General features: G+C 35.6%; 1 long non-coding RNA gene across 4 annotated transcripts in view; it reads left to right on the forward strand.

The window, feature by feature from the left end:
• The window catches only part of LOC107621769, a 13,356-nt gene continuing 5,297 nt past the window's right edge, over positions 3,471 to 11,529 (forward strand). The window contains exons 1-4 of one of the 4 annotated variants that reach the window (XR_002356161.1): positions 3,471 to 3,841; positions 3,930 to 4,032; positions 4,153 to 4,328; positions 6,789 to 6,824. This is a non-coding gene — a long non-coding RNA (uncharacterized LOC107621769). Of the gene's footprint in view, positions 3,842 to 3,929; positions 4,033 to 4,127; positions 4,525 to 6,788; positions 6,825 to 11,529 lie in introns of those variants that run through there. The other 3 variants (XR_001615935.2, XR_001615934.2, XR_002356160.1) reach the window with 3 other exon arrangements.

Here is an 11,529-nt window from a genome sequence, read left to right on the forward strand (position 1 = left end):
ACCAATAATACTTTTCCTTTTTTCATCATTCTTTCAAGAGCCAACATTCTAAAATTCCATCTTCAAATATGCACTGTTTATTTATACATTCAGAAAATAAAAGCAATGCCACCACATCAAGATAATTGAACTATTCTTATTATAAACTCAATATTCATGTACCTCTCAATTCTTTCCAAAAAAAATTTTCTTTTAAGCAAGGTGAGAGACATATGGAACATTTTATAACTTTAAGACATAAATGAAAATGATCATGCAATAAGAACAAGAGAACAGACAATACAACATAACAGAAAATGGAAAAATAACACAAGGATAGGTGATTAAGAGAACAAATCCACCTTTAATAGTGGCAGCTAGTGCTCTCCTTTGAGGATCCAATGTAGTGTTTGATCTCATAGCCTTTTAGTCTTCTCTAATTTCATTGAGTATGGTGGAATTCTCTTGATGATCCATCCTCAACTGATTCATGTTAGAGCTCAATTCTCCCATGGAAGTATGCCATTGATCCCAATAACTTTGAGGAGGAAAATACATCCCTTGAGGCATCTCAGGGATCTCATGCTGAGGTGGCTACACAGGCTCTTGTGCATGCTCTCTTGTTTGCTCCATCCTCTTCTTAGTGATGGGCTTGTCCTCCTCAATGGAGATATCTTCTTCTATGAAAATTCCAACTGAATTGCATAGATGACAGATGAGGTGAGGGAATGCCAACCTTGCTTTGGTGGAAGGCTTCTCAGCTATCTTGTATAATTCTTGAGGAATCACCTCATGTACTTCCACCTCACTTCCAATCATGACGCAATAGATCATGATGGATCTTTCAATAGTCACTTTTGACCGGTTGCTAGTGGGGATGATAGAGCGTTGGATGAATTCCAACAATCCTCTAGCTATGGGCTTGAGGTCAAGCCTTCTTAGTTGAATGGGCTTGCCTTGGGAATCCCTTTATCACTGTGCTCCTTCCACACAGATGTCTAAGAGCACTTAATCCAGTCTCTGATGATCAAAGTTGACTCTTCTAGTGTAAGGATGTGGATCTCTTTGCATCAAAGGCAAGTTGAACGCTAACCTCACACTCTCCGGGCTAAAATCTAAGATTCTCCCTCGGACCATGGTGCTCCAATTCTTGGGATTTGGGTTCATACTAATGTCATGGTTTTTGTGATCCATGCATTAGCATAGAACTCTTGCACCATTAAGATCCCAACCTCTTGGATGGGATTGGTTAGGACTTTCCAACCTCTTCTCCAGATTTCCGAATACTCATTCTTCTTGAGCCTGAAAGGGACCTCAGGGATCACTTTCTTCTCTGCCACTACTTCATAGAAGTGGTCTTAGTGGGCTTTGGTGATGAATCTCTCCATCTTCCAAGATTTAGAGGTGGTGGCTACTACCTTTTCTTTCCCCTTTCTAGAGGATTCTCCGACCTTGGGTGCCATAAGTGGTAATGAAAAGCAAAAAGCAACGCTTTTCCCACACCAAACTTAAAAGCTTTTCTCGTCCTCGAGCAAATATAAAGAAAAGAGAAGAATAGAGTAGAAGAACAAGAAAATAGAAGGAGATAGAGGGAGAAAGAGGGCTCGGCCGAATGGGGCTTATGAATGTATGAAGTGTGTGTGTATAAAGGGTTAGAAGGAGGGGTATTTAAAGGAGGAGGGTAGGGTAGGGTTAGGTTCGGTCATGGGTGGGTAATTGGGAGGGAAATTTGATTTTGCAGTGGGTGGGGGTTGGTGGGATTTATGATAGTTTTGGGGAAGTGATATGGATGTGATTGGGCTAGGGTTTATAGGGAAGAGTGTATAGGAAAGTGTGAAAGAAAGAAGGAAGAAGTGGGGTAGGTAAAGATGCTCTGGGACCCACTGGTCCTGAGAGGCTAGAGAATTCAGATTCCCTACCCTTTGCACTGGCGTTTGAACGCCCAGGGTCTGCTCAACGCCAGCTATGCTGCCCATTGGGGGCGTTGAACGCCCAGCCAGTGCTCCCTGGCTGGCATTCAATGCCAGCAACACTCTATCCAGAGTGTTCTGTTTTCACAACTTAACATTTCTATCTCTGTTCTGATTGCTGCACATGATCATGAAACTAAAAAATAACTTAAAGAAAAACAAATGAAAGAAAAATAGAAATAATTAATTAAGGCTGGGTTGCCTCCCAACAAGTGCTTCTTTAACGTCATTAGCTTTACGGTTAGCTTCTTACGGAGGTGAGTATGGGCTCAGAATTTCGTCCCTTACAGTGAACTTTCTTCCTGTCTTCTCATGAATGAGCTCCATATGCTCTAGAGACAGGATATGACTTATTGTAAATGGTATGACTAGCTTCTTGGTGAAGACAACTCTCATGCCAGGTGAGAGGCCTTCAGTGGGGACTTTCTTGTCCCTCCAACCTTTAGGTACTTTTTTTCTAGTACCGTTTGTAACATCCCGCATTTTTTTAAAATCTGAATATGAATAAATTATGATTTTATCTTATTAAGTTTAAACTTTATAATTTTAGAAAATTATTTTATTAGAACTAATTAAATAGATTCAGAGATAGTTTTATTTTGAATCAATTAATATTCTTAAGTAATTTTATTATAATGAAATATTTTGTAGAATTTTAGTAATTGAAAATTAAGAAAGAATTGTACAATTTAATTTAAGTAATTTTTATATGAATAAGTTATGACTTATTATTAATTTGAACTCTTTATTTTATAAACTGAACAATTAAGAATAATTAAATTAGTTTTATTAATATTTGGAGTTAAGTTAATTAATATTTTTGTGTAAATTCTTATAATTGGTTATTTTATATAATTAAATTTAAGAAATTTCTATTATGAATAAATGTGGTTTATTCTATTAATTTGAGCCCTAAAGATTAATTTATTAGGAATGATTAAATTAATTTTGATAAATACTTTAATTTGAAGTCAATTAGTATTTATGCACAATTTTGATTATAATTAGTTATTTTATATAAATTGAAATTAAAGTTATGATAGAAAAATAATGAAAGGTCATATAATTTAATATAGGTAATTGATATTTTGAGTTTAACTGTATTTTATAAGTTGTGATTAGTAAGTTTATTTTATAATTTAAATTAAAAATAATTATTTGACTCATTGGTATGTTGGTAAATAAAATTATATGTGCCCTAAAAGTAATTTTTACAGTATTATATTTTTAAGATTCTATCTTGAATATATTTTATTTTAACCCTTGTCCCATGTTTTTTATTTTATACGTACTGTTATTATCCAATACATATACTCCCCGACCAATTAAAAGTACACACGCACCCCACCACTCACCCTTTCCCCAGTGATCCACGTTCTTTCATTCCTTACCATTCATTCGAACTCAACAATTCACTACACATTTCAATAGAATAACACATAGAGGGAGAAAAGGGGGAGACGAGAGACTGAGAAACAGGGGAAGAGGGAGCATGAGAGTACGAGATGCAGAGGGAAGAGGGGAAGGGGGAGCAGTGCCGGTGGGTATCACTGCCACCGTCGCTGCTGTTGCTGTCGAATAGAAGAGGGAGGGAGGCCGTCGCACTTCTAGCCGCCGCTGAAGCTTCTCTCACCACTGTCAAAGCCGGTTAGGGCAGAAGAGAAGAGGAAGAATGACGGAGAAGAGAAATTAACGGGGAGGGTAATGTTGTTGCTGTCAATTTGGAGCTACTACAGGAACGGTGGTTCCTGCCTCTAACCTTTGCTCTTTTGATTTCTGGAGCTGCCGTGGGTGGAGCTTGTCATCGAAGAAAGCAAGCTGCCGCTAGCAACTCTTAATCAAGCCAGTATCCTCCTCCTTGTTCTGATTCTAATTTTCCCATTTTTGAAACCGTAACACTCTCACCCTTACTCTGAATATACTTTGTTTCTCTTCCATGTGGTTGTTTTAATCATGGTTGCCTATATCTTTGTTGCTCAGCCCCTTTTTGGCACCTATTTCCTGTTACAATTAGGTCGAGTATTGAAGCTGGTGCTGCCATGGGACGGTTGAAGCTGTTACTGATTCTAATTTTGCTATCTGGGTACTGGTCTTATCTTCTCCTTAGGGTTGATCCATTTACACGTTTTGTTTTGTCACTGCTATGGTTGTCATGTTCTGGTTTTAACTCTATCTTAGTTCTTGCTTTGTCTTGAATCCCTAGAGCTGAAATTGCTTTTGATTCCTATCCAATTTGAATCCTCTATTTTACTGCAACCATGGTCAGTGCTGCGAAGGCTAATGTTGTTGCTGTTCCGGTTGCGTGAGAGTTACCGCTGCTGCCCTGAAACTAAAAGAGAAGAGAGTTGTTACGTTAAAGTATGCGATTGCGACATCGAGGTAGGGGGTTTAAAATGATTTTAATTTAGGAATGCCAACAAGGTTTACTGAATAACTGCAAATAGTATTAATAGTTGTGAGTAATTAGTTGATTATATGAATGTTGGATTGTGATTGCGATTGTGCTTGGTGCTGTGATTGAATTGATTGTAATTATGTGTGGTAGATGATTGAATTATTGATTATTGGTTGTTGAAATGGTTGTTTGGTATATTGCTATGGCTGTGAAAGTGACTTGAGATTAGTAAAGGATTGTGGTTTTGATTGATTATGTATAAATGGTTGAGATTAAGATAATCATTTGATATATTTGATATTGGATTGATAATTGTTGAAGAATTAGGGCGTACAAGACTAAACTATTATTAAGAATCTGGTTTTCAAAATAGAATGGTTACTTTGAGGACGGCCTAATAATTTGCTAGCGATCGAAATGGTATGAGATTAAAATCTGAGTAAACTTTAACAAGTGTAGTTGTTAGGATTTAAATTTGAAAGTTTCGTATTAACTGAAGATTTAGTTATAATTTTTCAAAGTTAAGCCGTAAAATATGATTTTCTGCATTACCTTTAAGTGAAAACAGTAACTTTGAAAGACTGTAACTAATTCTGTGATGATTGGAATTGCGTTGAACCAAGTTCCGGTTAAAATTGGGAATATTTGGGACTGAATTGGAGAGTTTGAGATCTTTTCATTAAATATAAGATTTATGGTGAATTTTTGAGTAATGGTTGTGGGATCTGATTTTTTACTACAAAATTTTTGGAACAGCAGTAACTTGTTGGCTCTGCTATGAATGTTCCGAATTGAATTTTGAAGTGAAACCAATTTTAAATGAAACTTTAGTCCTATTATTTTAATATCGTAAAATTTCAGAACGGTTGAACTTGCGGTTTAAAGGATACAAATTTTTGAAATACAATGCATGATGCAATAAAGGCCAGATTCTGATTTCTTAAATCAGTAAATTTGGAAGTTTATAACTTTTGAACCTGGTTGGATATCGAGGTGCAACCAATTGGAAGTTAAAATTAAGTATGTTTAGCATATGTGACTTAAATTTCAGGGCTATCCATTTTTTAATGAGTAAGTTATGGGGCTTGGAAGAAGATAAGTTCATTAAGTTTTAAAACAGAATTCTACAGAAACTTAATCAACTTCTAGGTTATATAACTTCTTCATTAAAAATGACATTGATCTGAAACCAATTGGAAAAAAACTTGAATGAGTGAAGTTGAACTATCTTAATTTTTAAAGTCATTGGATTTAACTTGGATTTTATATTGAATTTTGAATATCACATGCTGCTGCTGTTTTTCTGGTTTTATGCACTGCAGAGCAGTCACAGTTTTTCCTCTATTTCTAAGGATAGAGAAACCAGAAAATTATGATCTTTAGTTTGTTAGAAAGCTTATTTCAAGATGAATGCCTGGACATAAAGTTTGCACAATTCCGAGTTTATTTGCTATACTAAAAACAGAAAAGAACATAGAGTGCTGAGAATGTCTGAGTGAGAGTTATGAGTTCATAAAATTAAAGATAAACCTTAGCGTCATAGGGCTGATTCAATGTTGAAATTTGTTTGATTCTGAATTGATTTGATATTGAAGAGGTTGAAAAGAGTTTGGTAAATTGTTTGGTTGGGACCCATAAGGGTGGCTAAGTCCTATTTTTAAAGGAGATTATGTCCAAATTTTTATAAAAGTAAAAGGACTTAATCAAAATGAATACTTGAGACTTGTTTAACGATAATAACTTTACTGATTCTTTTGAGAAAATATATTTGGTTTATAAAGTTGTTATCAAGGACGTGGGTTTTTTCCCGCTTGCATATTTACAATTACAAAAGAGTAAAGAGATAAAAAGAAAAGAGTAATCAGAGCAGAGTAGAAAAATACAGAGAACAGAGCAGCCAAAGTAAAATAAAGAGATAAAGAGAAAAAGAGTAATATAGATACAAACCCAAAGTTATATTCAATATATATTAGTTGCTTAATGCAACCCAGAGCCTCTATAGGGAAACTAAGTTACCTACAGCCATTTTTCGCTTCCCCAGAGCAGAGCAGAGTATATATATATTTTCCTGCAGTAAGCAGAGGCTATCTCAAATGAGCGGCTATTATTATATGCGCATTTATTTAGGAACGGAAAATTGTATCCGGGAAAATCGGGACTACTCGTGACCGGATAAATGTCGGGATTGCGGGCAGCCAACAGACACATGAGCTCATGGCCTGTACTAGGACTAGACATTCATCATATGCATCTATGTGACATTGTTTGGGTATGTATATTGTAATTGGTTTGTGACGAGCGGATAATTTATACGCTTTTTGGCATTATTTTTACATAGTTTTCAGTATAATTTAGTTAGTTTTTAATATATTTTTATTAGTTTTTAAATAAAATTCACATTTCTGGACTTTACTATGAGTTTGTGTGTTTTTCTATAATTTCAGGTAATTTCTGGCTGAAATTGAGGGACTTGAGCAAAAATCTTATTTAGGCTGAAAAAGGACTGCAGATGCTGTTGGATTTTGACCTCTCTGCACTCAAAGTGTATTTTCTGGAGCTACAGAACTTCAAATGGCGCACTCTCAATTGCGTTTGAAAGTAGACATCCAGGGCTTTCCAGCAACATATAATAGTCAATACTTTTCCCGAGTTTAGATGATGCAAACTGGCATTCAACGCCAGTTCCATGCTGCATTCTGGAGTTAAACGCCAGAAACAGGTTGCAAAGTGGAGTTAAACGCCAGAAACAGGTTACAAACTGGCGTTCAACTCCAAGAGAAGCCTCTACACGTGAAAAGCTCAATGCTCAGCCCAAGCACACACCAAGTGGGCCCCAAAAGTAGATTTCTGCATCATTTACTCATTTCTGTAAACCCTAGTAACTAGTTTAGTATAAATAGGACTTTTTACTATTGTATTTACATCTTTAGTTTCATCTTTAGATCACGTTTGGGGGCTGGCCATTCGGCCATGCCTGAACCTTCATCACCTATGTATTTTCAACGGTAGAGTTTCTACACACCATAGATTAAGGTGTGGAGCTCTGTTGTTCCTCATGGATTAATGCAAAGTACTACTGTTTTTCTATTCAATACAAACTTATTCCGCTTCTAAGATATTCATTCGCACTTCAATGTGAATGTGATGATCATGACAATCATCATCATTCCTAACTTATGAACGTGTGCCTGACAACCACTTCCGTTCTACCTTAGATTGAATGGGTATCTCTTGGATATCTAATACAGGGGACCGAGTCCGAGATATTAGAATCTTCGTGGTATAAGTTAGAACCCATGGATGACCATTCCTGAGATCCAGAAAGTCTAAACCTTGTCTGTGGTATTCTGAGTAGGATCTGGGAAGGGATGGCTGTGACGAGCTTCAAACTCGCGAGTGTTGGGCGTAGTGACAGACGCAAAAGGATCAATGGATCCTATTCCAGTATGATCGAGAATCGACAGATGAATAGCCGTGCTGTGACAGAGCATCTTGGACCATTTTCACTGAGAGGACGGGAAGTAGCCATTGAAAACGGTGATGCCCAACATAAAGCTTGCCATGAAAAGGAGTAGGAATGATTGGATGAAGACAGCAGGAAAGCAGAGGTTCAGAGGAACGAAAGGCATCTCTATACGCTTATCTGAAATTCTCACCAATGAATTACATAAGTATCTCTATCCTAGTTTATATTTCAATTATCTTTTAATTATAAAATCTCCATAACTATCTGAATCCGCCTGACTGAGATTTACAAGGTGACCATAGCTTGCTTCAAGCCGACAATCTCCGTGGGATCGACCCTTACTCACGTAAGGTTTATTACTTGGACGACCCAGTGCACTTGCTGGTTAGTTGTGCAGAATTGTGACAAAGTGTGATTCATGTTTGAGAGCACCAAGCCATTGGTGCCATTGTTGAAGATCACGATTTCATGCACCAAGTTTTTGGCGCCGTTGTCGGGGATTGTTCGAGTTTGGATAACTGACAGTTCATCTTGTTGCTCAGATTAGGTAATTTTATTTTAATTTTAAGCTTTTTATTTCTTATTTTCGAAAAAAAAAAATTTTTTTCTTCTTTTTCATTTTTCCCAAAATAATTTTCAAAAAATCCAAAAAAAATTAATAAAATCATAAAATCAAAAATAATTTGATGTTTCTTGTTTGAGTCTTGAGTCAAATTTTAAGTTTGGTGTCAATTGCATCTTTTTAATTTTCTAAAAATTATTTTCGAAAATTTCATGCATTGCATTCTTCATGATCTTCAAGTTGTTCTTGGCCAGTCTTCTTGTTTGATCTTCATATTTTCTTGTTTTGTGTATTTTCTAGTTTTTCATATGCATTTTCAATTTGTTAGTGTCTAAAGCTTGAAAATTTCTAAGTTTGGTGTCTTGCATATTTTTCTTTTCTTGAAAATTTTCAAAAATAAGTCTTGATGTTCATCTTGATCTTCGAAGTGTTCTTGGAGTTCATCTTGACATTCATAGTGTTCTTGCATGCATCATGTGTTTTGATTCATAATCTTCATGTTTTGAGTCTTTTTGTTGTTTTTCTCTTTCATCATTAAAAATTCAAAAATCAAAAAAATATCTTTCCCTTTTTCTTCTCATCAAATTCGAAAATTTGAGTTGACTTTTTCAAAAAAAATTTTAAATCTTGTTATTTCTTATGAGTCAAATCAAATTTTCTATTTAAAAATTCTATCTTTTTCAAATCTTTTTCAAAAATCAAATCTTTTTCAATTTCCTTTTAATATTTTCGAATTCCTTTTTAAAATTTTTCGAAATCTTTTTCATTTTTCTTTTAATGTTTTCGAAAATATTCAAATTAATTTTCAAAATCTTTTTCTTATTTTATTTTATAATTTTCAAAATTATTACTAGCATTTAATGTTTTGATTCAAAAATTTTTCAAGTTGTTACTTGCCTATAAAGAAAGGTTCAATCTTTAAATTTTAAAATCATATCTTTTAGTTTCTTATTAGTCAAGTAATCATCTTTAACTTCAAAAATCAAATCTTTTTTCAATCAATCCTATATTTTTGTTTCAATCATATCTTTTTCAAAACTACCTAACTAATTCTCTGTAATTTTCGAAAATCACCTTCCTCTTTTTCAAAATTCCTTTTTAATTAACTAATTATTTTAATTTTTAATTTTAATTTTATTTCTTTTCTAATTTTCGAATTTTATTTTAATTTCAAATTAAAAACAAAAATATTTTTATTTTAATTTATTTAATTTTCGAAAATTCTTCTCTCTCGCCTCCTTCTAATTATTTATTTATTTACTAACACTCCTCTCCATCTAAGAATTCGAACCTACTCCTCACCCTTGTGTTTGGATTCTCCATCTTCTATTCATATCTTCTTCTACTCACATAAAGGAATCTCTATATTGTGACATAGAGGATTCCATATTTTTTTTTCTGTTTTCTTCTTTTTCATATGAGCAGGAACAAGGATAAGAACATTCTTGTTGAAGCTGATCCTGAACCTGAAAGGACTCTGAAGAGGAAGCTAAGGGAAGCTAAAGCACAACTCTCTGGAGAAAATCTGACTGAAAATTTCGAAAAAAAAGGAGACATGGCCGAAAATAATAACACTGCAAGGAAGATGCTTGGTGACTTTACTGCACCAAATTCCAATTTACATGGAAGAAGCATCTCAATCCCTGCCATTGGAGCAAACAATTTTGAGCTTAAACCTCAATTAGTTTCTCTGATGCAACAGAATTGCAAGTTTCATGGACTTCCATCAGAAGATCCTTTACAGTTCTTAACTGAATTCTTGCAGATCTGTGATACTGTTAAGACCAATGGGGTTGATCCCGAGGTCTACAGTCTTATGCTTTTCCCATTTGCTGTAAGAGACAGAGCTAGAATATGGTTTGACTCTCAACCTAAAGATAGGCTGAACTCTTGGGATAAGCTGGTCACGGCTTTCTTAGCCAAGTTCTTTCCTACTCAAAAGCTTAGTAAGCTTAGAGTGGATGTTCAAACCTTCAAACAGAAAGAAGGTGAATCCCTCTATGAAGCTTGGGAGAGATACAAGGAACTGACTAAAAAGTGTCCTTCTGACATGCTTTCAGAATGGACCATCCTGGATATATTCTATGATGGTCTTTCTGAGCTATCAAAGATGTCACTGGACCATTCTGCAGGTGGATCCATTCACCTAAAGAAAACGCCTGCAGAAGCTCAAGAACTCATTGACATGGTTGCAAATAACCAGTTCATGTACACTTCTGAAAGGAATCCTATGAATAATGGGACGCCTATGAGGAAAGGGAGTTCTTGAAATTGATACTCTGAATGCCATATTGGCTCAGAATAATATATTAACTCAGCAAGTCAATATGATCTCTCAGAGTCTGAATGGATTGAAGGAATCATCTAACAGTACTAAAGAGGCATCTTCTGAAGAAGAAGCTTATGATCCTGAGAACCCTGCAATAGCAGAGGTGAATTACATGGGTGAACCCTATGGAAACACCTATAATCCCTCATGGAGGAATCATCCAAATTTCTCATGGAAGGACCAACAAAAGCCTCAACAAGGCTTTAACAATGGTGGAAGAAACAGGTTTAGCAATAGCAAGCCTTTTCCATCATCCACTCAGCAAAAGACAGAGAGTTCTGAGCAGGATCCATCTAGCTTAGCAAACATAGTCTCTGATCTATCTAAGGCCACTCTAAGTTTCATGAATGAAACAAGGTCCTCCATTAGGAATTTGGAGGCACAAGTGGGCCAGCTGAGTAAAAGAATCACTGAAACTCCTCCTAGTACTCTCCCAAGCAATACGAAGAGAATCCAAAAAGAGAGTGCAAGGTCATTGATTTAATCATCATGGCCGAACCTACAAGGGAGGGAGAGGACGTGAATCCCAGTAAGGAAGTCCTCCTAGGACGCCCAGTGATCAACAAGGAGTTTTCCTCTGAGGAACCAAAGGAATCTGAGGCTCATTTAGAGACCATAGAGATTCCTTTGAACCTCCTTATGCCATTTATGAGCTCTGATGAGTATTCTTCTTCTGAAGAAAATGAAGATGTCACTGAAGAGCAAGTTGCCAAGTACCTTGGTGCAATCATGAAGCTGAATGCCAAATTATTTGATAATGAGACTTGGAAAGATGAACCTCCCTTGCTCATCAATGAACTGACTGATCTGGTTCGACTGACATTGCCC

Source organism: Arachis ipaensis, chromosome B10 (assembly GCF_000816755.2).
Source record: "Arachis ipaensis cultivar K30076 chromosome B10, Araip1.1, whole genome shotgun sequence".
NCBI classification, from domain to species: domain Eukaryota; kingdom Viridiplantae; phylum Streptophyta; class Magnoliopsida; order Fabales; family Fabaceae; genus Arachis; species Arachis ipaensis.